The sequence below is a fragment of the Callorhinus ursinus genome, unplaced genomic scaffold (genome assembly GCF_003265705.2).
Source record: "Callorhinus ursinus isolate GAN/ISIS: 27379988/994484 unplaced genomic scaffold, GSC_fseal_2.0 scaffold54, whole genome shotgun sequence".
Lineage (NCBI taxonomy): Eukaryota > Metazoa > Chordata > Mammalia > Carnivora > Otariidae > Callorhinus > Callorhinus ursinus.
In genome coordinates this window covers 4,173,825-4,200,896 of record NW_027397116.1, presented here as the reverse complement: position 1 = coordinate 4,200,896, position 27,072 = coordinate 4,173,825, and the positions used below count along the sequence as shown (strand labels likewise).

Sequence of the window (27,072 nt, the reverse complement as noted above, 5' to 3'; positions counted from 1 at the left end):
TTGACTGATGTGAGCTCTGAGGTAGGTGTTATATGTGTGAGGCTGATAGAGTAGGGGATTTTGTTGCCACTCATGGGCGCACTGGCAGGGCCAGCCTCAGACAGGATTGTCTGTGACCAAGAAGAATCCCTCTGTAGGTCTTTCAGAGGAAGGTTAAAATAGAGAACACCTCTGTGGCTCACTTAAAGAGGGTGCTGAGCTGGTTCTCCTAGGGTCCTGTGGATCTGGTATCTACCATTCTGTATCTGTCCATGCAACTGCTCCAGGGTGAATGAGCAGAAGCTGTCATTTTCCTAAAAACCCATACTTTGATATTCTTGGCAGAATTCACTTCCCATGAGCATATAAAAGGATTTCAGAATTAATCACATGGTTCTAGCTGTTACAGGGCAATGGTTCTCAAACTGTGGCCGCCAGATAGCAAGAGCAACATTGCCTTGGGATTTGTTAGATATGCCAATTCTTGGGCCCCATGCTAGACCTACCAAATTATAATCTCTGGGGACAGAGTGCAGAAATTAGTGTTTTCACAAGGTCTTTAGAGGAATTTGATGCACACTGAAATTTGAGAACCATTGTTAAAGGGGATCGTTGGTCAGTAAGAGGCCAGACCAGAACTACTAAAAAATGAAAACAAACAAAAGAAAAAAAAACCTTTTTCTATGCTTGAAATTACTCTTTTTTTTTTTTAAGAATTTACTTATTTATTTGAGAGCGAGAAAGAGCAGGCAAGCACATGAGTTGGGGGGGAGGGGCCGAGGGGGAGGAAGAAAGAGATCTCAAGCAGATTGCACACTGAGCACAGAGCCCAGTGCAGAGCTGAATCTCAGGACTCTGAGATCACAGCTCTGCGGTCACGACCTGAGCCGAAACCAAGAGTTGGACTCCTAACCAACTGCATCATCCAGGTGCCCCTTGAAATTACTCTTATGTAGTTATGTTTGTATGATGAATCTCAAAAGAATGGGCAGGGGTCTGATGTGGGGACAACTGAAATATGTATCAGATGTAAATTTGAATTCCAGCATGGAATTTCTGGATTAATAAAGTGGAAAAAGTTTTAATAAAAATGGAAAACTTGGGGAGGCAGAAAAACAAAACAAAACAAAACAAACAAACAAAACAGACAAAAAATGGAAAATTTCACTTCACTTACAACCTATAGAAAGAAACTTTATATGCTAGCTAAGGAGTTGAGCTCGGTTCCATAGACAATAGAGAGTGAAATCAGTTTTAAGCAGGGGAATGATGTGACTAGATCTACCTTTTAGAAATTTAACTCTGGTGGCCCTTTAGGAGAGAGTATGATGAGGGGTGGAAGCTGGACACAGGTTGATGGAGGGTTGGGATATGGAAAATTCTGGTTCTGGTCTAGATGAGCCAAGGGAGTAGGGATAGGTGTGGAGGGCAGAAGTCCTTCCATTTCGGTCCCCAAAACACCTCTTCAGGCTCATTTCTGTCACAACACTCTCACATACCCTGTGCTAGGTTCATTCCCTGAATATTCTAGCATTTTAGGCTGTTCTGCTCACTCATACATTGCATAATTGATGTCCCTCTCTTTTTCCAGAAATAAACTCTTAGTCATCTTTAGAGATCCAAGTCCATTTTCCTTGTCTCTGTGATTCCTTCCTCGCTTCCCCTTCTCTGAGTTCTTTGCTCTGTCTTCTGTATTCCAACAGCACTTGTTCATATATTTGCTAAAGACAGATGTGTCCATGGTCAAGTGTTACTCGTCTGTTCAGGTGGCTACATTTTCCTACTAAATTCTGAGGTCTTTGAGAATAGAGCAATAAATAAATCAAGATAAGGAGGATGGGAATTGCTATTGTATACAGTCAGGAAAGATCTCACTTTAAAAAAAAAGAACCAGGGGCGCCTGGGTGGCTCAGTCAGTTAAGCGGTCGACCCTTGAGTTTGGCTCAGGTCATGATCTCAGGGTCCTGGGATGGATCCCTGTGTCGGGCTCTGTCCTTAGCGGGGAGTTTGCCTGGGATTCTCTTTCTCACTTTGCCCCTCTCTCCACTTGCTGTCTCCCTCTCTCTCTTTCTCAAATAAATAATCTTTAAAAAAAGAACCAGACCTTGTAAATCTGCAAACCAAAAAGATAACCAATATAATATAAGGCTCAGAATTTTACCTAATAGGATGTAATGTACATGAAAAAAAAAGAGAGACATCTCACTTGAAAAGATAACATTTGAGCCAAGTCCTGAAGGAGGTGAAGGAGAGAGCTCTGTGGGTATCCAGGAAAATAAACAGCAAATGCAATGACCCTGGAGTGAGAGTAGGCTTGGCCTGTTCAAGGAATGAATGCGGAAGAGAGTGGGTGGGGGGTGGCGTGGAGGTCAGAGAAGTCGGTCATGAAAAGACTGGTAGGATTGTTCGGATTTAGCCATTACTCTGAGTGACAGGGAAGCCACTGGCAATTTTGGACATAATATGTCATAATCCGGTTTATGTTTTAAAAGTGTCATTTGGCTGCTCTGATGAAAATAAACCACAGAGAGTAGGGGTGAAGTAAGGAATATGGTGAGGAGACTATTATAATGATACAAAGAAAAGATGGTGGCAGGGATTAAGGTGGGAGCAGTGGAGGCAGTAAGAAGTGGTGAGATTCTGGATTGACTTTGAAGGTGGTAAGATTTGCTGTTGGACTAGCTAAGGGATATGAGAAAGAGGAATCAAGAGACTTGAAAAAGGAAGCCCTTTTACACTCTCGGTGGAAATATAAATCAGTACGGCCACTATGGGAAACAGTATGAAGGTTCCTCAAAAAATTAAAAATAGAGATCCCATATTCCAGCAATCCCACTTGTGGGTATATATCCAAAGGAAATGAAAACAGGATTTTGAAGAGATATCTGCACTCCCAAGTTCATTGTGGTGTTAGTCACAAAGCCAAAATAAGGAAGCAGCCCAACTGCCCATTGATGGATGAAGGGATAAAGAAAATATGGTGTGTGTGTATACATATATATATAATGGAATATTATTCAGCCTTATTAAAGAAGGAGATCCTGCCATTTGTGCCATCATGGGGGAAACCGGAGGACGTTATGCTCAATGAAATAAACCAGACAAAGAAAGACAAATACTGCATGATCTCACTTGTATGTGGAATTATGAAAAGTTGAATTCTTAGAAACAGAATAGAAGAGTGGTCACCAGGGCCTGGTGGTTGGGGAGAAATGGGGAGATGTTAGTCAAAGGAATAAATGTTCAGTTATAAGATGAGTAACTTCTGGAGACCTAAGGTACAGTATGCTGACTATAGTTAATAATACTGTATGACTAAATTACTAAATATTGTATTGAATATCGTATTATTGAAATTTGCTAAGAGGGTAGATCTTAAGTGTTCTCACCTAAAAAATAAACGAATCTATGTGGGATGATGGGTATGTTAATTACCTTGATTAAGATAATCATTTCATCACATATCTATATATTTACTACTTTTTCTCTCAGTCTCTTCTTCACATTCTCCTGAATGTTTTCATAGAATTTTGTATGTTTCCTGTAGAATTCATTCCATGTTTCGATACTTTTAATAGAACACAAAATTATGTACATTTCCTGACTTCTATTATTCCTTCTTTTTTCCTCCATGGCCTTCTCCAGCCCCTAAAATACCCTCAATAATCCCTGACATAACCTGTGTACCAGTACTCTGTTACCTCAATATCCATGATCCTATAGAATGTGATCCTAGAGGAGAAGGTTCCTGATGAAGACATTTGTTCGTTGTTAGCTATTCGAGATCGTGGGAAGAGTTACTTTCTCCTAGCCTGTGCTTTCCATGCAAAACCAAGAATTTGCCAATTGCAAACAGCTGACAAACCGTGTGTTTACTATAAAGGGAGGGCCTAGGAGAACTTGGCGTTACAGAGAACATCTGTCATGTTATGGAAATTAACTATACACTTCCAAAGCAAGTTTCATACAAGCCAGTTCACTTGAAATCTCTGTTGAAGAAATCCCCAGTTTTGCCAAAATACTTCTGCGTGAGAAATTTTGGAGTTACCAGATAATTTATTGTACTGGTCTCGTCTGAACTGAGGGATAAACACTGCACATGCCCATCTCTTAATTAGTGTGTGTCACCGTTAGCTCTAATGTACTAATGATCATAGGCTTATCCTATAATGATGACTAAAGTGAGAACAAAGAGAAGAGTGGCACAGGCTCTTTTAAGCCAACATGGCACAGAGTATGGAGGCTGGTCACGGGTGAGAGTGCGAGTCCTCAGGGGCTTGATGATCCATGCTCTCTGGGTCAGGATGGCTCTCTGGGCTCCAGCCCGCTTCCCTGGCCCCCACAGGTGGTACTGGTAAGGCGTCATTGTCCAAAGAAAATTTCCATAGCCAGCTTTGGGTCCCCCAGGAAGAGTGAGAGCAGTTTGGGTTTCACTCCTATTTCAGAGGCAGGTTCATCCATGTAATCCACGTACGGTACTCTGCGTGTGTCACGAGGTTATTCAGGAATCTGAAATCAGAAGGGGGAAAAATAAAAAATTAAAAAAATTAAAAAAATTAAAAAGTTAAAAAAACCGCAAGTCAGCTGACAACCCCCATCCCTCCAAGCACAATTTCCTCTCAGCATCGGTGGACCTTGTAGGAGGGGATAATCCATGGGAAAAAGAATGAATGGCTATTGATAATTTCTCAGTGGTTTCTAACAAAATATTCACACAGTGTATTTTTCACCTCAAATCCTTCCAAGGGTCTTGGATAGTCATAGGCGGTGGGGTTCAGAAGATTTTTGTCCTATTAATGATATTCTTTGCTGAAATCTTCTGTACTTTGGCCATGCATTTGATTCTCATTCAGGATATAATCTCATTTTGGTAAATTGGTAGGAAATATGAATTGTACTGGCAAGTTATTCAGGTATGTGTGACACTAATTTGATTTTCAGTATTATTGAAATGCAATCTTGGCTGACCTTCTTAAACCAACTCCTGGATAACTGACTATTCTTAGGACTGGATAACTGACTATTCTTAGGACGAACCCTTTGATCGTAGAGAACAAGCTGTGGCATTCACATGGTAGATTCTCAACAGGTATTTGTTGCATAGAAATACATTTCCAACCCCAATGGTTGAGGATAATTTTCTATTAAGAAGATCTGGTACAACCTACAAGGCTCTGACTTCATAGCAGAATTTTAATTGGATTCTGTAATGATTTGCCAACTCATTTCTCACATTGATTTATCTTTCCGACTCCTTAGAAGAGTGAACAACCCTTCATTTCATCTTTGCATTTCATACACTTTGCACCTCTAAGGCTACGTTATGACATAAATTTATAATTGTATGCTTATCTCGCATTACATGAATTTTAAACATAATTCTAAAGTTTCCATGTTGGATTATTCTGTATCCATTCTTCCCACAAATATTCCATACACTTAGATTATGCTTGATTAAGAGGAAATGAAGAGGTTAATATTTGAGATCTCATTCAGGCAAATAGACTCAGATTCTATGATGAGAAAAATATAAAGCATACTTGATAGGCAAACAATTCCACCTAAACACTTTCAATTGACTTTTACTAAGAAGCAAGTTTCTTACTCCTTTTCAATTTTTTTTCCTCTTCTTTCTTATGTCATCCACCATACCACTCACTGAAGGTAATTTGTTCAATCCTAGGAAAGAAAGATGAGGTTCCAAAAGAAATGAATACCCTAAGAATCAGTTTGGTAGAGAACATCATGAGTGAGGTACCACAAGAGTGGGGGAGATGGACCCAGGAGTTACTCGGGAATGCCCTCCATTCATTGTTTAATCAGGTGCTCATGCCTTACAGAGGCAAAGGCATGTCCTTTAATGAGTTTGCATCTTGACTAACAGACCTCAAAGCTCACAAAGAAGGACGGACTGAAGGGAGTCGCACCCAACTGACAAGACACAAAGTAGTGTGTGTGTCATCCCATTACCAAAGTATTCACTCTGGCTGTCTTTTAAATAGTGAGTTACACTTGTTCATTTATGTTATGAATTCCTTTGCCAACAACTTGTCACTTGATGATAGCTTAAAGTAATGGTTTTTAAATCTTCATTTTCATACAGGAATCCTACAGGTTAAATAACGATCAAACCCTAAAGTAACAAATCTCAAGTGGCACAATTTCAGATACTGTAAAGGTTTACTTCAGATATGTTTTGCAGCAGAGGAGCTTTGCAATACTTCTGAAATCACACTATCTGGATTGCCGTCTTTTCTAAATATGCATAAGGTCAGCACGTACCCTTAAATACGCGAACGACCCATCGTCTATGGAGCTCCAACGTGCGAACGGTGGCTCCCACAGGCTGCAGGATGCCAATGAAAGCCAGGGTTGGTTTCTCTAGTTGAGGAGGGAAGACAAATTTAAACATGGAGCGCTGGCTGTCCAGAACTCTTGAATTATTTTCCAAAAAGGGGAAAGAGAAAGTATATCCTGTGGCAAAAATAACAACATCGAGGTCCTCTTCTGTGCCGTCTTCAAAGATGGCGGATGTCTCCATGAACTCTCTAACATTTGGTTTTATCAGAACTCTACCAGATATTATGTGATTGGGTAGATCATCACTGAAAGTAGCTTGATGGCTCAGGAATCTGAAGAATAAAAATTGAAATCCAGGAAAATTAATATGTCTTTTTGGAAAGGAATTGAACTCAGAAAATACTTAAAATAGTTTTTAGTTGAGCTAAGAAAAAAACTTACATTTTTGTTTTGTAAATATTTCCTTTACTCAATACTTTTTCTGAATTTTTACTGAATAAACATTCTGTATTATTAGAATGCCAATAACATTTATCTAATGCTTATTATAAGCAAAGAGAAGATTTTGAAATGTGGTATATAAGTTTATATCAGTGATAATATTGGTATCTAACTTCTTTAAAACATTTTTGGGGGGAGAGATTTTTAAAAGCAATTGGTGGAGGTGTTCATACTAGATAGAACAGCAAAATCAGATCATATTCGGATTTCCATTTATTTTGAGAACCTACATACCATTTTTATAAATTTTACCAACATTATTTAATACTGCTAGTGGTCTCCCTGCTTCTACCACTGACTCCCTACAACTTCTCCTCCACTCAGGAGCAAAAGTGATCCTTTTAAAGTGTAGAATTATATCCTGATGGGTTTCTATTTCACTAAAAATGAAATCCAAAGCTCTGCCCATGCTATAGCCCTAAAAGTCCCTCTGGGGGTGCCTGGGTGGCTTGGTTGAGTGTCTGACTCTTGATTTCCCCTCAGGTCATGGTCTCAGGGTGGTGAGATCTGGCCCTACCTTGGGCTCTGCCCTCAGACTCCCTCAGTGGGGAGTCTGCTTGGAATTCTCTCTCTCCCTCTGCTCTGCCCCCCCCCCCCCCCCCCGGGCTCATGCTCTGTCTCTCAAATAAATAAATAAATCTTAAACAAACAAACAAACAAACAAAATCCCTCTGTGACCTGGCCCCTGCCTATGTCTCTGAACTTATTTCCTACCACTTCACCTCTCCCAGTAGTCTTGCTACACTAGGTTCCTTGCTCTTCCTTGAATAAATCATGTTCATTCCGGCCTTTGAAGTTGGTGCTGCTTCTGCCTAGAATGTGATTCTCATTTTAGATATTCTTTCAGGACTCACCTCCTCACTTCTTTAGGGCCCCATTCAAATGCTCTCTCATCATATAAGCATTCCAGGGGCGCCTGGGTGGCTCAGTTGTTAAGCGTCTGCCTGCGGCTCAGGTCATGGTCCCAGGGTCCTGGGATCAAGCCCCGCATCGGGCTCCCTGCTCCGCGGGGAGCCTGCTTCTCCCTCTCCCACTCCCCCTGCTTGGGTTCCCTCTCTCGCTGTGTCTCTCTCTGTCAAATAAATAAATAAAATATTTTTTTAAAAAAAGCATTCCAGAGCCACCCCATCTAAAAAAGATTCCTCTCCCCAACTCTGCTTACTGTTTCTTCATAGCACGTATTACTCCATGTCATTGCATTATGTTTTGACCAGTTGGTTTCTCCCCTACTAGAAAGAGGCCCAGCAAGAGCTAGGACTTTACCTGGTCTTGTCCTTCTTCCACTCCCAGTACCCAGAAACCTACTTGATCATAGCAGGAACTCAGAAATGTTTATTAAATTTATGTAGGCTGTACACATAGTTAATTTTATGTGCTTCCACATTTATACCTCACAACAGATAGATAGATAGGGATTATATTTTGCCAACATAAAAAAAAAAAAGAAAATATTTAACTACACCGGGGTTAAAAGGCAGAGGCAAAATTACTTTTTAAAAATCCTAGAACCAGGGCGCCTGGGTGGCTCAGTCGGTTGGGTGTCTGCCTTTGGCTCAAGTCATGATCCCAGGGTCCTGGGATGAGCCCCGCATCGGGCTCCCTGCTCAGCCGGGAGTCTGCTTCTCCTCTCCTTCTGCCCCTCCCCACCACTTGTGCTCTCTCCCTCACATGCTCTCTATCTCTCTCTCGAATAAATAAATAAATAAAATCTTAAAAAAAAGAATCCTAGGACATACCTGTGTTGAGGGAGCAAACCATAAACATCATGGTTAAATCGAGCGTTTAATTTATTCTCTGCCCATCTGTTGATTAAGAATGTAGGATAAAATCTGTTGAGGACAGCATTAAAACGAGTGACGAGAACAGTGTCCACGGGCACTCCATTATCCCAGACCCGGTTCCAAATCCACGCACACTGCCTTGTGCTGAGCAACACCCAGGAGAAAATGCAAATAAATGAAAAATAGATGCTTCACAATGTAAGACTTTCTTTTCCTAGTTTTTCAGATATCTCTCATTTGGCTCATGAGAAATGGCTAAGAACTATCTTGCCTTGTTCTCGAAGACAGACAGACAAACAGATACAGGCACACACACTCATACAAACGGACGCATCCGACTTGTTTGCTACAGTCCCAGAGATCTCCCCGTGTCTTCCTCTGGATCTCACTCTCTCTCCTTCCTGTGCCGTCTCCAAAGCAGTGTTTGACGCCTGCCATCTCTTACGTTGCAAATTCTGGACGAGCACAATGATGCAAGAAGACTAGCGATCAACAAATTCCCATACGTCATCCACCTGCTAATTATTAGATATTACAGAATTTAGAATAGTTAGTTAATAAGTATCCCTTGAAATATAAGTATGGAAGGAATCAGAGTTGGAAGATGTATCACATGTCATGTCAGTGAAAAATAAGGGGATTTAAAGTGGGTTTCTGATAGAGTTCGTATTTGTAACTGGTGGCTGAGCTGGGGAAGTCTACACGCTCTGGTAAAAATAAACCATATGGCAGTCACTAAAGTTTGAAATGTTTATTTTTATTCCATTCTCATTTTTTAAATGTATTTCCAAGATGTTTACCAAGAAAACAAGAGTGAGGAGGTAATTAGCAATCAGGATTGAAGCAGTGTATGGGGACACCTGTCATATTTCACACCATGCTAACATCTGAGAGGGCAGTGGGCAAGGTGCATCTCGGGAAAGAGAATTGTAGGAACCAAACCTGTGAAGCTACGTGACTGAGCTCGACTGTCAGATCGGCTCCAGGATTCCCAATGCCGACCACGATGATTTTCTTCCCCAGAAATTTCTCTGGACTCTTGTATTCCCAGCTGTGAATATATTGACCTTTGAATCTCTTGATTCCTGTGGGCAAGAAAGTATTGCTCAAGCCTTGGTTCATTATTTCATATTATTTTTTAAAGCTTATTATTGAACTCAAAGTCCATCCTCTTTGAACTTATCCTCGGCTGTTCTGTAAATGCTGGGCTGTGGACTGTGTCTGCCCATCGTCAGACAGAAGAAATCCTCATACGGTTTTGTTCTAGACCCTAAGTTGCATGCTTACACTCAGACATCTCATTTCTGCCCCCTTTTTACTTACCCCTAACCCTGCCAAACCTTCAAAGAAGAGTTTGGCTCCTATTTAAGTAGTACATCTTTATTCTTCATCCTTGTCATTAATAACTACTGCTTGGACGCACTTTCCAGTCTTGCATTCCCAACCCAAGCTTCATCCTTGTCTAGATATTTTCATCTCTTCCTGGGCCCAGTACACCCCTCCCACCAGCACTTTTCACCTTGCTTTCCTACTGGGGACAAATGCTCCAACGTCACCCACCAGGATCTGAGGCTAAGAGAATGTAGGAACTTTGTATGTTTGCCTAATAATTTGCTCTGACTTAAAATAGAAACATCATATGGCAAAGCCATAAAAGCTCATTGATTTTGCAGCATTTCACCTTTTAAACAACACTGAGGTCTGCACATATGGGCTTCATTTTTCCCTCTGGTGATGCTGGACAGCCCTAGTCAGTCCTGACTGAGGGTCAGTCCTTGCCCTGTTCCTTTCTTCCTACAGAATCTGATCCCAAACTCCAGCTTTCTTTTGGAAACAGTTCTTCGATCCTCCCCTAGTAAACTCCCGGCATGGATCTGTTGTTCCCAAACTACATCTTTGCAAGTTCGATAGTCCATCAAATTTCTCACTGTGGCTGTTTCAGTATTTTCCCCTCCCTTTGGTCCCACTGCATTTTCTCTCATTTCCTGAAGACAACATTTTTCTCATTTTTATGAAACAACAAAATCTTAAGTGAGTGTCTCAACACCTAAAAGTTACTTTGTGTTCATCCATCCGTCCTCTGTCTCCTTTCCCCAGGAGGAAATATTTCTCTTCTATTCCAAAATGAACACTTTGCCCTGTGGGTCAAAATGCAAGCGGGTTGTGGGGTCAAACATAGGCACAAATCTCAGCTTTTTCTCTACTAGTGACACTTGCAATGTGTAAAATGGAAATGGTTTCACTTAGCTTATAGGAATGGTATAAGGATCCTTTAACACGTTCTTATATAGTACTCGAGAAATAGGTTTAATGCTCTTCCTTAAGTATCTTTAATCTCAGCCCACCCTCTCCCATTTTTAACGAACATCTCTTCAACCTTGTTACCTTGTGGCCTCCTCAATCTTTCTCCCTCATACAGGTAGAATCAGCTCTTCCTGCAGGCTTGCCTGTCTCCAGAAATGGCAACTCAATTGCTGGGACCAACAACATGAGAGTTATCCTCGACACCTCTCGATTACATCTCACGTCTGGTCTGTCCGCAAATCCCATCATCTCTATGTTCACACTATACTCAGGATCCGAACACTTCATTATATCTCCACTGCCACCCCCTGGTCCAACCTACCATCATTTCTCACCTGAAATTGTGCAAGAGCTTCTTCCCTGGTCTCCCCACTTCTGCCTTTACTACCTCATTCCCCGACTGTTCTGAATGCTGCCGCTGAAGAGATTAGAACATCCTTCTCCTCTGTTCGAAACCTCCTAACAGCTCTTACCTCACTCAAAGTCAAAGCCAGAGTGAAAACAATGGCTCACTGTTCAGTCTCTGACATCATCTCCTTCCTACCCCTTCCACTCCCACCCCATGCGACCTGTGAGGCACACTCCCACCTTGAAGCCTTTGCACCTGCTCTTCCTTCTGTGCAGTGCGCTTTCTCCCTGTATCTACCTCACTTCCTCAATTCCTTTGGGCATTTGCTCAAATGTCCCTTTCTCATGGAAACCTTACCTGGCCACTTTATCTGATCCTGCATCGCAACCCCCATCCCTAAAAGCTCTCCCCTTTTCCACAGTCATCGTCTCCCACATATTTATCCCATTTTTGTCTGTGTCCATCTACTGCATGCACACTCTTCAGGGAGAGAGGTTTTGCCTGTTTTGTTCTCTGCTGAGCCTCTGGACAATTGCTGCTGGATAGGTATTTCTTTTTTTTTTTAACTCCTTTTTTTTAGATTTCATTTATTTATTTGAGAGAGAGAGAATGAGAGAGAGAACACGAGAGGGGGGAGGGTCAGAGGGAGAAACAGACTCCCCGCTGAGCAGGGAGCCCGATGCGGGACTCGATCCCGGGACTCCAGGATCATGTCCTGAGCTGAAGGCAGTCGCTTAACCAATTGAGCCACCCAGGCCCCCCTGGGTAAGTATTTCTTGACTGAATGTTGAATGAATGAATACAGGAATATTTAAATTTCTAACTAACGAACCAACTAATAGATTTCTCTTGACCAATTTTAACCTTCTCTATCTTCTCATACACTGGGAAACAGACACTCATAGCAACGGAAGTGGGGGGAATCTAGAATTTCCTGAGAACTACAAAGGACTCTCAAGTTCAGTGCTTTTTAAGAAGACTGAGTATATATTCTGTTCCCTAGAGATAAACAGGGAGATGCTGTGCAGGTAGACCATTCCCACACCATTCCTTATATGCAAGGTGCTTAAGCTTCCAGATAGTAAACAATAGCATAGCAGTAGCTTCTAAGATGTGTACATGGCTATTTATAGTCATCATGCTATGCATATATGTATACATTCAGGAATAAAGCTAAATCTTAATATATTTTCTGTCCCTTTGATCCTACTATTTACTTGAAACTTTTTTTTAAAAGATTTTATCTATCTATTTGACAGAGAGACACAGTGAGAGAGGGAACACAAGCCAGGACAGAGGGAGAGGGAGAAGCAGGCTTCCCAAGGAGCAGGGAGCCCGATGTGGGGCTCGATCCCAGGACCCCGGGATCGCCGAAGGCAGACGCTTAACGACTGAGCCACCCAGTGCCCCTTGAAACTATTTTTTTGAGTTTTCATTTATTTATTTAAGTAATCTCTACACCCATTGTGGGGCTCAAAATCATGACCCCGAGATCAGGAGTCCCATGCTCTTCCAACTGAGCCAGCCAGGCGCTCTGTATTTACTCCAAACTATTACCAACACAAAACAACTCCCACATTTTTGCTTTCCAGTTGTGGAAAAATGTAGCACTTTTCTCTTAAAATAGCCTAGAACTTGTGGTGATAGGGTATTAGTAATTTTAATTTTCAATTTTATAACATTATGTATTATTTGAATGGACCCTGAAAGAACATGCATTACTTTACATTCAGAAAAAATAATATTTATTTTGAAAACAAGGTGACTTTCAGAGTTACAAACTTTCTTCAAGAATAACAATAAGCAACAATGATAAAACCCCACATCATCAGTGCCCTAGCATTCAGTATGACATACCTGGAAAGTTCTGGAGTGGCAAGAAGGGGTCGGTGTAAAGGCCACTGCACACCATAATCCCATCAAAGACATAGGATTTCCGCTTCCCTGCGGCCTCGACTATGACGTCCCACTGTCCCGTGCAAGAGAAGTCAGAGCACTTCCTCACGCTGCACACCTTTGACTAGGGATGAGACAAACTCGGACTTGTGGCCTCTCTTCCTGGTTGCCTCCTGTCCCAGAGTTTTGGGCCTCAATGAGTAAGGTTGGTTATAACTACTCTCCTGTGGGGTTTCCTGAAAGAGTTTCTTTGAAGCTGGTTTCCCTACCAAGGCTTTTTAAAGTAGAGATGGAGGCCAGAGTGTCCCCAGCTGCAGTCCTAAATGTAGTTGGTGGTGAGCCAACACCCGGTGCATAGTCTGGTGTTTCAACAAATCCATCAGACTTTTTCCTGAAGGAAGCCAGGAGGGAAGGTCCTGCTGACTTCACCAGAGATGCTTGTAGAGCTAACCTCCCAGCCTGAACGGGTGTGCCTTCCTGCCCCTCACTCTGGCCTGGCTCTTGACTCCACCAAGAGGCTCCTGCACTCGCTGAGAGTTTCCTGCCTCACTTAGCAGAAACCAGATGTATTTCATTAGGTGAAAGTGTTGCACGTACATCCTGAGGTACTCCATGATTCTGGAATTGTGCAAGTAGTTGGGGAAGCGATCGGGGAATGGGTAATCACTGTAGGTTGTCATCTCCTTCGACGTGTTGCTGGTGGCAGATTTACAGATGCTTGGCCTGCCACTCTTGGCCTTCTCCTACCAAGAAAAATAAGGACACTCCCTGTCTTTTAGAATACAAGAGTAACACTTAAAAAAATCAGTTCCTTTGTTTGTCAAATTATGAGGCTCCTGGGATGAATTCCTTTGAAGAAAGCAAAGTTGCTTTTCCAGTACCTTCACTAAGAGATAAGATACCTTGTCGTAAATGGTTTAAAAGAGCAAATAATTCTGTGGGGCAGCAAAAAGAAAAATATGAAAAGGTGGAAAGAACATGAAAAGGACATGAAAAGAGAGATGTGTGTAGAATACTAGAGAGTGAAAATAAAGAGAGGAAGATGGGGCTGCCTCTCTGCCAAGAGAGCTCGTTGGAGTCTGAGTCCTGGCCAGAGGGCATCCAAGACATCGGCACTGTTTGTAGTAACGGGTAGAAAAGAATGCAGAGCCTTAGTACAGGAGGCTTTCTTTTTTTCTTCCTGTTTTTACTGGCAATCTTTTTCTATTTATAAAAGCAGCACATGTTTATTATAATTTTGTAGAAAATCACAGAGACGAATATCATTCTTGATGGTCACTTTATTTTTATTTATTTTTTTTAAGATTTTATTGATTTATTTGAGAGAGAGAGAGAGAACATCAGTGGGGGAGAGGGGCAGAGACAGAGGGAGAAGCAGACTCTCTGCCAAGCAGGGAGCCTGATGTGGGGCTGGATCCCAGGACCCTGAAATCATGACCTGAACTGAAGGCAGATGCTTAACGGACTGAGCCTCTCAGGCGTCCCTTGATGATCGCTTTAAATGTTTTGATATATACCCTTCTGGTTTCAGTCTCTCAATCTGGTTTCAGTCTCTCTCTCTCTATTATCTACTTATTCATACGCATACAGACAGGAGATAGTATTTTAGCACTTTACAATTTGTCATGGTTTATAATTATATTATATATATAATATAATATGTATTTTTATAGTTATATAATTATATTTAATAGTATATAATAATATATATAATAATATATTATATAAAGTGTAATAATATATAATAGTATATGATTATATAATATATATAATATATATAATAATATCTATTACCTAATTCAATCCTGTGAGGCACATTATCATCCTCATTTTTCAGGTTATAACAGGAGTCCATACAACACACAATATCTGTTATGTGCTTTAGCAGCCATTCCTGATTTTTCTTAAAACTAAGGCTAGAAGGATGTCTATCGACAAATGAATGGATAAAGAAGATGTGGTATATATATATACAATGGAATATTATGCAGCCATCAAAAAGAATGAAATCTTGCCATTTGCAACGACGTGGATGGAACTGGAGGGTATTATGCTGAGCGAAATAAGTCAGTCAGAGAAAGACATGTATCATATGACCTCACCGATATGAGGAATTCTTAATCTCAGGAAACAAACGGAGGGTGGCTGGAGTGGTTGGGGGTGGGAGGGATGGGGCGGCTGGGTGATAGACATTGGGGAGGGTATGTGCTATGGTGAGCACTGTGAATTGTGTAAGACTGTGCGAGAGAGGGAACACAAGCAGGGGGAGCGGGAGAGGGAGAAGCAGACGTCCTGCCAAACAAGGAGCCCGATGCGGGGCTCGATCCCAGGACCCTGGGATCATGACCTGAGCCAAAGGCAGACGCTTAACGACTGAGCCACCCAGGTGCCCATGCTGGGCATTTTTGAAGAAAAGCAAAGGAAGCTTTGTGCGTGGGTGCCAAAAGGGTAGAGTGCATAATGAGGTTGGAGAGGAAGTATTAGGTGTCAGTGTCAGATTCAGGATCAGTCTCAGAGGTCAGATCAGGTAGTGCACTTTCTCAGAGGATGGAGCAAAGGAAATAGATGGACAATATCAACAGGTACTCAGAGATGCCACTTACCAGTGAGCGCCTCCGAGGACACTATCCTCCTTACCCTATCTGCTCTACGAGGTTGTTCCATCCTCTTCTATTCAGCTGAACCATGAAGAAATAGAGTCCCCCCCGCCAATTTTCTTTTCTTTTTTTTTTTTTTAGGAAATAGAGTGTTCTTGGGGCACCTGGGTGGCTCAGTTGGTTAAGCATCTGCCTTCGGCTCAGGTCATGATCCCAGGGTCTGGGGATCGAGCCCCGCCTTAGGCCCTTTACTCAGCAGGGAGTCTGCTCCTCCCTCTCCCTCTGCCTCTCCCCTGGCTCATGCTCTCTCTCTCTCTGTCAAATAAATAAATAAAATCTTTAATAAAAAAAAGGAAAGAGAGTTTTCTTAAGAGAGGCTTCCTTAACTATCATCTGGCGATTTTATCCCTGATTTTTCTCTGAAGGAGGAACTGAACGGAATTCTGTCCTGCATTTTAACAAGTTTATATTATAGTGGATTAGAGCAGCTATTAAAATATGAGACTATTTTTTAATCTGGAGTTCCTTGGTAAATTCTTTTAAATTAAGGCTTATTAACATAACCCCGTACCATTGATGTGTTGCTACTGCTTGAAAATATATCCAGAGGCTATAGGCAATGAGTTTACCCAATGACAGCAGCAGCTACCTAAATAACCCCCCTGAATACAGCAGTTAATGCATAGGTTTTTCAAGTACTTAGCAGGACTGTAATATCAGCCAACACCCTGGATCACGAAGTAGCAGAATGAGTGCATATTAACAAAGAAATTGCTATCAACAGAAATACATGGATAACAAATACTGCATTTATTAATTTGAAAAGTAGATCCAAATACTCAGTGCCCATTTATTTTTAAGATTTTATTTATTTATTTGAGAGAGAGAGAGAGCACAAGTAGGCAGAGTGGCAGGCAGAGGGAGAGGGAGGAGCAGGCTCTCCTCCCTCCGCTGAGCGGGGACCCAGATGTGGGGCGGGATCCCAGGACCCCTGGACCACGACCCGAGCTGAAGGCAGCTGCCCAACTGACTGAGCCACCCAGGTGCCCCACCAGTGCCCATTTTTAAATGCCAAGGCTATTATGTTTCACTGGGTTATGTACATTTGTTTGAAAAATCACCTTTCAAATGTCAAAAATATCGAGTCAAATACTTTTCTCCTGGGTATTTCACTTCCCAGGCTGGTGAAGTAAAAGGCTATTAGCACATACAATCTGTGTTTAGTGTGTTGGGGGAGCATCCTTGATCATTTATACCCTCTTGCGCCTCCAGCAGCTCCCCTTAAACTCCTGTGCCCCATCACCTCTGTCTCTTTAGCCCCTCATCTGAAACAAACCCAAATGAAACCTCAGTGGGCCAGATCTCTCTCCAAAAGTATAGCCGATGCTGACTCCAATCTGTCTTCTTCTCTGCTGGAAAAGGTAATGAGTTTCTCTTTGAATGAAGTCTTGGTCCATTTTTTCCTTCCCTTGTGAATATTCCATATGCATTAGCTAACCTTTTTCTTTTCATTGTGTATATAGAACACAGGATATTTTTCTAATCATGCAGGTATACGGCATACAACAAAAATTTAAAAATCCCATTAAGCCCCAAGGTCTTCAAGGAAATAAAGGCCATAAAACTAACCTGTAGTAAGAAGAAAAATAAAAGCTGATTTGCTCCTGAAATCTCCTGGCACCAAGGTAAAGAAATAGGCTCCTGAATCCTGTCTCTTCAGGAGACTACTGTCTTCTCCTTTGCTCTTCCTCACACTGAGGTAGCCCACCAAGGTGAGTTTTATGCGATGACTAATTTGCAAAAATTCCTCCCCTTGTCTCTCCTTTCCACCTGGCTTTTAAAGTTGGGGTTCAAGTAAGAAGCTGGCATGTCGTCAAATTTTAGTAATTGTGTTGGTCTCACAAAGTCTGATTAATCAAAGTTACCAAGAAGCCCAGAAGGAACTTCATGAAGACAGTATACAGCTTGGAAACTGATCTATAGTGAAACTTGGAAAACATGAGGAAATATTTCATCACCTGGGATGATAGATAATGAATATAAATGCATTTTAATTGATAGAGCCTTATCACCAAAGCTAGAATACGGACTGGGAACGATTCACCAAAAACATACTCATACATAAATTTTTGTCTCTTTCTGACTATTTCTTTAAGGTAAATTCCTACATCTGCGATGGCTGAGTCCAAAGGCATTTGAGGAACAGTTTTTCAGATCTCTGATACATTGTTTCTAATAAAGATTTAAGCAGTTTCTGATGATAAAAAATGGTTGAAGATACCTTTTCCCTCCTCCTTGCTAATTACATAAATATTCCATTTTCTTAATGGAATCTGCCATTCTTAGAATATCAGTGAGTCTAAACTCCATTCATATATTCTTGGTCTATTTGTATTTCTTCTTTAGTGAATTTGATGAATATCATTTCTACATTTTTCTATTCTTTTTGTTTAAAGAAATCTTCTAACATTATAAGTAGGAACCGTTTTTCTCTCCTACATTTTCCAAATATTTTCTCTTATTTTGTCATTAGCTTTTAAAAATTACATAGATTTCCCCCCCATTTTTACCAAGTGAAATATATTTTTTCTTTTACAGTTAGTGGCTATTGTGTCATACTCCTAGTCTTCCCTATCTCAAGATTATAAAATTATTCATCTATATTATTATGTTTTTTTATGTTTTCATATTTTTGTTTAACTTTTTGATAGTTCCAGAGTTTCAATTTTTTTTTTTTTTGAGAGAAAGAGAGAAAGAGTGTGCATAGGTGAGTGGTGGTGGGGGGCAGAGGGAGAGGGAGAATCTTAAGCAGGCTCTACACCAAGCAAGGAGCCCGACATGGGGCTCAATCTCACGACCCTGAGATCATGACCTGAGCTGAAATCAAGAGTCGGACGCTTAACCGACTGAGCCACCCAGGGGCCCTCAGAGTTCAATTTTGATAGAGTGTGAAACAATCCTTCAATGTGATCCTTTTTTCCAATAATCACCAGGTGCGTCTGCCCATTTTATCAAACAAGACATCCTTCCCTTACCATACTGGAAATGGCACTTTATAGTATCTTTAATATTTAAATGTTTTGTTTTATTGTAGATACTCATTTTCTGCTCCACTAATGTTTCTTTATACTCAGATATCAGAATCACACTGTTTAAATATTGTTGCTTTAAAAGATTTTTGATATTTCCCTGTGTAGCCTTCAATTATTACTCTTCTTTTTCAATATTTTCTTGACTTTTTTTTTTTTATCAAATTTACTTTTCTGGATGAAGGTTGGATTACTTTTTCACCATTCCTAGAAATAAAACTTAAATGTAGCAGGTAATTATGGAATAATTGACATCTTTATAACATGGAACTTCTCCACTCAATAATTATGTGACCTGGAGGACTTTGGGGGATGTTATTTAATCTTCCCTCATCTATGAAGTGGGGATAATAATATCCAGAACTCTTGTGAGGTCTCAGTGAGACACCAAATGTGGGAAACTGCCTACTTTTCCAAGTATTTGAGAAATAGCAGGTGTTCTTTTATTGCTGATATAGATTTGTAGTACCTTGGTAGCTTAATAAAAATATGGATTTTTAAAAAAGATTTTATTTATTTATTTGACAGAGAGAGACACAGCGAGAGAGGGAACACAAGCAGGGGGAGTGGGAGAGGGAGAAGCAGGCTTCCCACTGAGCAGGGAGCCTGATGTGGAGCTCGATCCCAGGACCCTGGGATCATGATCTGAGCTGAAGGCAGACACTTAACAACTGAGCCAGCCAGGCACCCCTATTTCTTGAACTTTGTTAATGGTTTAAAATTACAGCTACTACTGGCCTATTGCTTACTTTTTTTGTTCTGTCTTTGTCAAGATTATGTTATCTTGGTTATTGGAGTTATGAGGAAGCTTTCATATTTACCTTATACTTTGGACAATTTACATAGTATGGTAATATCTGTATATTGAAAACTAATACCAATTTTCCTGGGCAATCATCTGAGCCCTGTTATTTTTTTTTGGAGATAATTTTTATTTTTAAACTTTTTGTTTTATAGGTTTTATACTTTTTCATGTACAATTAACTATTATTTTCTTTGAAGATTATTCCTTCATATATTTCAAAATTCAAGCTAGTATTGTATGTAATCTCATTTTATGCCTTTTTGATCTCTGTTGATTTGTAGCTGGCTCGTTGTTCTTTGTTCATTTTGTATGGTGCATTAGCTTTAAAAATTAAATAAAAACTTGGACTAATTGCAGAGTTATGCCAACCAGTTCCCAATGGGATAAGGAGCTGGCATCAGAATATAAATCTGTGTGTTGCTCCAAGACAGGCTTACACAACAGGCAAAAGTTAGTAAACATCAACCAGAAGCTCAAATAAAAATTTTGTTCATCATCTTCTTGTTGTAACCCTTCCTTCCCTGCTCCTTGTTCTATCTCCTTTGGTTCAAAACTCTTCTTTGAGATTCAGAAAATAATATGCAGAAATGTCTATGTCTGTAGTTCTAAATCTGAAACCCATGGCTATTCAAGGTGTTTTGGATGGAATTTAGGAGTCCATGGACCTCCTGAGGATGCCTGCAAAAGTTATGCACATGTGAATGTGCATTTTTCTGGGGAAAATATCCAAAGTTTTTGCCTTCCTTAAAGGGATATGAGATGCAAAAATATGAAAAGATTCTTGTCTATAGTGAACTTATAAAAATCTTAGGAACCCTAAACAACAGCAATTTAAATGGCCAAAAAAGGAGCTAAAAGATCAAGGCGGTTGAGAACTTTCTCCCTTCTCCACAGTGCCTGAGATAATGCTACCACACAGGAGGTGGCAGTAAATATTCATTGGCTATTTATTTAGTCAAGAGTGATAATTGAAGGATGATGTAAAATTGATAGGAAATAAAGTGCCCTCAGGGAAGGGCAGTGCACCCCGATGAGCTTCAGTGTTCTTGAGGGAGCAGGAGGCCACCAGACTTCCCAATGAACTTAGGAGCTGAGGATCTGGGATCTTGACCATGAATCCCAGCACCTGTGTTACTATTGCTACTCTCTGACCACTTCACAGAATGAAAGATCTCAAAACAAATAAAAAGGACCTAATTTACTTTTTTGAGGGCTCCATATCATACTCTGCAGTTAAGGAAATCCTAGAAATAAAATGGGTATTAACAGATCTAAAACAAAAAGCAAGGGAAGCTTCTTTCTTCCTTGGGTGGGAAGAAAGAAGCAGGCAGAAGGCTGACCTAGGATTGTTCCCAAACAACCTAGTGGGGACCCACTAGGCATCACACATATGGTGAAATTCTATCAAAAGGATTTAGAAACCAAAAATTCGAGGTCACACAATGAAGGAAATGCTGAAATCCATGTAAAACTCTCCAGCTCTCTTGCTCTAAGAATTTCATCTTGGCTCATGTCCTTGGTCAGAAACACAACTTTTGAATTGCCTTATGGCACATCTAATTATGGGAGAGGCTCTAAGAACTGAATCCACCCCAGATTCCTATAGTTATGTTCTCAGGTGCTGATTCCAGTTTTCCTTTACAACTGATGCAAAATAGATTGGAAGGTTATCTAATAAAGTGATCTAATAAAGTTTTGTCTTGTATTTCATGGCAATGAATTGTGACGTAACACATCTTAATAATTTTGTATTAAATCTTATTAGCCCTTTAAAATCATTGCCAGTATTTCTTCAGTTAATTAAAACCAATGAGTCTATTTAATGGGCAATGTGATTATTGTAATTAATTAAGAACAAACAAGGTAAAATGTCTCTGAACTAGGGGTTTCATGATTTTGTGGAATACAGAGAAGGTGAAGTGCCTCAAATCAACATCTTCAATTCCTCTGTGACCTCCTGAAGGGAAAGCAGAAAGGTAAAAATTTACATCTTAAGTAATTAATTTATATACACACACATATACACTTGTTTTGACTATAAAGTTATAGGTTATAGATAATTAATAGTCATCATGCATTTTACCTTAAAGACAGCTAAATCCATCTATTAAGTGTTCCAACAGAAAGTAAATACCCAAAAAGCCAAGTAGTTGGAAACATTGCCTACAGAAGAAAGCATTGAACTATAGGTCAGAAGAATTGCTCTTTTCTCCATTTGTTGCTATTACCTGTGTGAATCTGAGCAATGCCTCTTTTTAGAAAATGTGTAAAGTAAGAATGAAAATATATGAATATGAATCTCACAGAATTTATGATATGGTTTAGACAAACTGCCATACTCAAAGATATTTTAAAAAATGGAACATAACTTACAAATTGAGTTTTTATTCCTTAGAAGATTACCTGTTTGGGTGGTTTTCAAACCTAGCTGAGCATTAGAGGTCACTAAGGAACTTAAAATAAATAAATGCTGAACATCCCTCTGGACTTCACCTTGCATTTACTAAATCTGAATGCCCTAGGGAGGAATCAAAATTCAATATTTTTAGGGGCACCTGGGTGGCTCAGTCAGTTAAGCCACCAACTCTTGATTTCGGCTCAGGTCATGATCTCAGGGTTGTGGGATCGAGCCCCATGTTGGGCTCTGTGCTCAGCGGGGAGTCTGCCTGTCCCTCTCGCTCTGCTCCTTCCCCTGTTCATGCTGTCTCTCTCTCTCTCTCTCTAATGAATAAATAAGTAAAATCTTTTTAAAAAATCCATATTTTTCTTAAGCTACCAAGGTACTACAGATCTGTATCAGCAATAAAAGAGCACCTGCTATTTCTCAAATACTTTGAAAGGTAGGCACTTTCCCACGTTTGGTGTCTCATGGAGACCTCACAAGAGTTCCGGATATTATTATCCCCACTTGATAGATGAGGACAGATTAAATAACATGCCCACAGTCCTCCAGGTCACACAATTGTTGAGTGGCAGAAATCTCTTTAGCAACCCAAGACTGTCGGGAGTCAGAATCTTTGCCAATGGTTTTCAACTTCCAGGTGTTTGTGGTACATTTTAGGATTAGACTTTCTGAACTTATTCTTGAAAAGAGTAAAGGACTTAATAAATTGAGACAAGCCATGGCTGGAGTGTAACAGTGCCCTTCTGAGCAGGCCGGTGTCCCTCGGCTGCCCATCTCTAGTGTGATGCTGTCGGAGCAGAATGTTACAGGCTCACTGAAGCCCCATGTCACTGGACATGTGATCATTTCTCTTTGGTGCTGACTCCTTATTGCACCGTGTTTTTCCTTTCCTTTCTTTCTTTTTTAAGAAAATATTTATTTATTTATTTATTTATTTATTTATTTATTTATTTGAGAGAGAGAGAGAGAGCAAGCTCAAGGGTAGGGGCAGAGGGAGAGGGAGAGAAATCTTCAAGCAGACTCCCCACCAAGAGCGGAGCCCACTGTGGGGCTTGATCCTGGGACCCTGAGATTATGATCTGAGCTGAAATCAAGAGTCTGATGCTCAAATGACTAAGCCACTGAGGCCCCCCTGTGCTTTTCATTTCCAAGTACGTGAAGATTCTCAATGTCTATCTGATATTCATTGCCCTAACAGTATATGTTCTTAGTTTGATGAAAATTAACTTTGCACATTGATCAAAATTTGATGCTCACTAAAAGGTTCACAGCCCATATTCTTCCATGAAAGCATCCCTCCTACCTATTTAAGACAGGCAGCTTTTGTGTGTGTGTGTGTGTATGGCAAGGGGTGATGTCAAATTCTCATGCTAAACATAAACTTTTACTTAAGGTCTAATATCGACCTTCTTTCATTCTCATTTAACATGTGTCCTTTGGCTTTATTGGACCTTAGATGTTTTTCCCCCATTCAGAACATATATAATACTTTAAAAGGCATTTCTGCAAAGAATTGGAATGTTCTGCCTATGTGGGATGAGACTCTGGTCTGCTTTTAAATAGGGCAGCATTCCACATGGTACACAGACCTGGGAACCCCTCCTCCATAAGGGGTGTACATTAGGTTAGAGAGAGAGCTCTTTTCTTGCTGTCTCTTTGCCTAGAACTCTGGTTTGACAACCTTTTCTTTAGTCTTCTCTTCTCCGACCTTAACATATAAAGCATGTTTTTTGCCTCCTAGTATTTTTTGCTGTTTTTTTTTTAAGATACTTCCAAAAGTTTCCTACTTTTCTTAAAATCTGACTTCAAAACTATACCATGTAAGATATTTCTGTAGCATAGATGATTATGGTGTTTTGTATCATATGGTAAGTATTAAGTATTTTGATTTAATTTAGGTTGGGGAGAGCTATCATTTATTGAGCATTAACTATGTGCCAAGCATTGTTAATAAGCACTTTGTAAACATAATCTCATTTAATCCTCACCATGATCCAATTACGAAAAACATTATTTCCATTTCATTGACAAGGAAATAGGCTCCAGGGAGATTAATTGTCCAGTAAATGGTAGAACTGGAAAGGAATCCCTTGATTATTTAAGTTCAAATTCCCTCCTTGTCACTCTGATTTAGCAGCCCTTTTCATGACTTGTGTGTTGGTTTTCAATAAATGGCCACAAATTCTTTGATATTTCTCCTATTGAGGGGTGGGAACTCTGCCTCTTCCCCTTGAATCTGGGTGGGCCTTGACTCACTTATAACCAATAAATTGCAATGAAAGTGAATGCATGATTTCTGAAGCTAGGTCACAAAAAGTGATGCAATTGTCTTAGTCACTGGGACACTCATTTTGGAGGCCTGAGCTTCCGTGTAAAAAGAGCAACTCCGAAACCACCACACTGTGAAGAAGCCCAAGATGCTTGGAGAAATCACAACTGACAACAGCATCAGCCACCAGACAGAGTGAAGATCCCCCCGGAATTCTAGCCCCCAACTGCCGTGTCTTTCCAGCTGAGGCCTCAGACATCACGAAGCAGAGACTGTCATTTTTACTATGCCTTTTCTTTTTTAGTTCTGGACCCACAGAATTTGTAAGCTTAATATATATATATATATGTTTGAAATGTCTAAGTTTGGTGATAATTTGCTTCATGGTAATAGTAACCAGAACAATGGACCATTATATACCTGCCCAGACTTGTCTTTCCCCACTTCCTCCAGGAAAGTCAGGGTTTCTACTTTAAATTCAAAGTTGTTCCCTCTGCCTACAATAACTGACCCCCAGAGAAGCTCTCCTCATCCTTCGGTGTACAGCTTTTAGTCATCTACTCCAGACACCCTTCACTGCCAACTCTCCCTCTTTCCATTGCTGACCTCTATGAGGCGGTATCTCCTCCACAAAACAGGACGATCCTCCAGGGTAGGAATGGTTCATCTATTATTTTATGGGGTCTATAATAGTGCACACTCAGGAAAAAATTAGGAGTTAATAGCTTATGAGTAAACTGATGAGTTAACTAATGACAGTATGAATGAATAAGTTGGCATGGTGGGATGCCATAAGGAAAACATACAGAATCTAATCTCTGTATCAAGCAAATAGGGGAAGAAATATAATCTTATGAAGAATTTTAAATACAGACATCAGTGTTCAGGTAGCACCCATAAACAACTTAATGTATGGTGTTAATAATTTAAAACAAATGCTCTGTGGTTAATACATAATTTAGAGATGCAATGAAATGTTTACCTTATATATACATAACTTGGTTTAAAAGAGTTCAAGATACCAGTATATATCTTTTCATGTTGCAAGCAATAAATTTATATTTGCAAACACAGACAGTTGGATTTTAGAATATTGTTTATAAAAAGTTTCACCAGAGGAGTACATTGTATAAAAAAGTCAACTGGAAATTATAGAACCAAAGGTATAACATTTCTGCTGCCATCCATGAAAGATTAAAGGCCATGCGGATTGCCCTCCCACCATAAATAACTAGAAAAGCTGAGAAAGTATATTAAACAGTTATTTTCAGACGTTGGGTGCCAGATCGCTGAGAAAAGGAAACAGATGAGACAACCCTTACCACTGGAGACCCCCGGACCACGGGGCAGGAAGGGGAGCCAAAGAAAATCTGCTGGTCTCACCGAAGTGAGGAAATAGAGGCAAGGGGTCACGATGTGAGGCAGCTAGAATTTGTGGGCAGAAAGCTAGAGGACGTAGTTGAGCAGAAAGAGGACTACAGAGATCTGCCAAAGTGCCCCCTTGAGTCTTTGGCTGAATGTTTATCTGCACAATGAATGGGATGAAACTCCATGAGGCTGGGGGGAAAAAAAAAGTAAGAAAGCAATAAGCCAAAAATTCCCAGAGTTCATGCTAGTCTGGGAATGGTTCACAATCCCAATAGCTGGAGTCGAGGGCCTCTTGTAATACATTAGGTTTTTGGTAGATTCCCTAGGATGATATTAGCAGTGAGGTCAGTGCTAACCAAACTTAAAAGCAAACCTTAAAAGAATTAAATTGATCCAACATAGCATAACTGCACGTAGAACAAAGTAAAAAATTAGTTAACGAAATGTCTTAAAATCCAGTATCCTAAAGCATAAAATCAAATGTCCCCTAGGCCAAAAAAATCAGAAAAACTAAGAAGCAGGAAGATATGATTTTTTTGCCAAAAATTAAAGAGATGATGAAAAAATTAAAACAGTTATTTTAATAAGGCTATATATACTAAAAATATGTAAAGGAAAACATAAGCGTGAGGAAAGAATTGGAAGGCTAAAAAAAGCCCAAATGGTATTCCTAGAAATGAAAAATACAATGACTGAAATGAAAGAAGGCATGCTTGAGGGTAAGAACAGAATAGAGGAGTGACTCATTCGGCTAAGCGTCAAACCCTTGGTTTCAGCTCAGGCCGTGATCTCATGGGTTGTGGGATCAAGCCCTGAATCGGGCTCTGCGCTCACAGGGAAGTCTGCACAGGGCCTGGAATAGTGGATGTACAGTAGTATTTGATGATTTACCAACCGGAAGTATCAGAACCCTCTGGAGAAGCAGGCAAGGGGAGCCCCAGAGGTCAACCTTTGCGTCTCGGTGAGCAAAAATAAAAGATTCCATCATTTATGGCCTGGTGTTAACCCCAAACCCCTCTCTGAGAAAGATACCCGTTTTTGGTGATCCTAAGTTAGAATGCTTACCCAGCAGCTCTCAGCTCTGACTTTCAAAGCTAACCCTGATCTTCCATGCACTTGACATCTTTCCTTGGATCCCAGCTGACCGCAGCTCGACAACTAAATCCTATTTCCTTATGCGTCCTTTAAGATTGGAAGCGGAAGTACGGGAAAAGATAGACCAGGTAAATACAAGCCGATGTTTTTTGAGCCTTCTTAGATTGTCATGCAGAGAATACGCTAAAAAAGAGGCGGTCTCCTGGTCCCTTGTTACTTAGAGTGGACTGAGGACCAGCGGCAGCTACATCGTCTTGGTACATTTTAGAAATTCAGATTCTCAGGCCACTCCGGACCTACTGACCCAGAACCTGCATTTCACAAGGTCTCCATAT

At 40.4% G+C, this 27,072-nt stretch overlaps 1 pseudogene; it reads right to left on the bottom strand.

Moving 5' to 3' along the window:
- Nucleotides 1-4,138: 4,138 nt before the first annotated feature.
- Nucleotides 4,139-27,072, bottom strand: part of LOC112839253 (flavin-containing monooxygenase 5-like) — a 122,180-nt pseudogene continuing 99,246 nt past the window's right edge.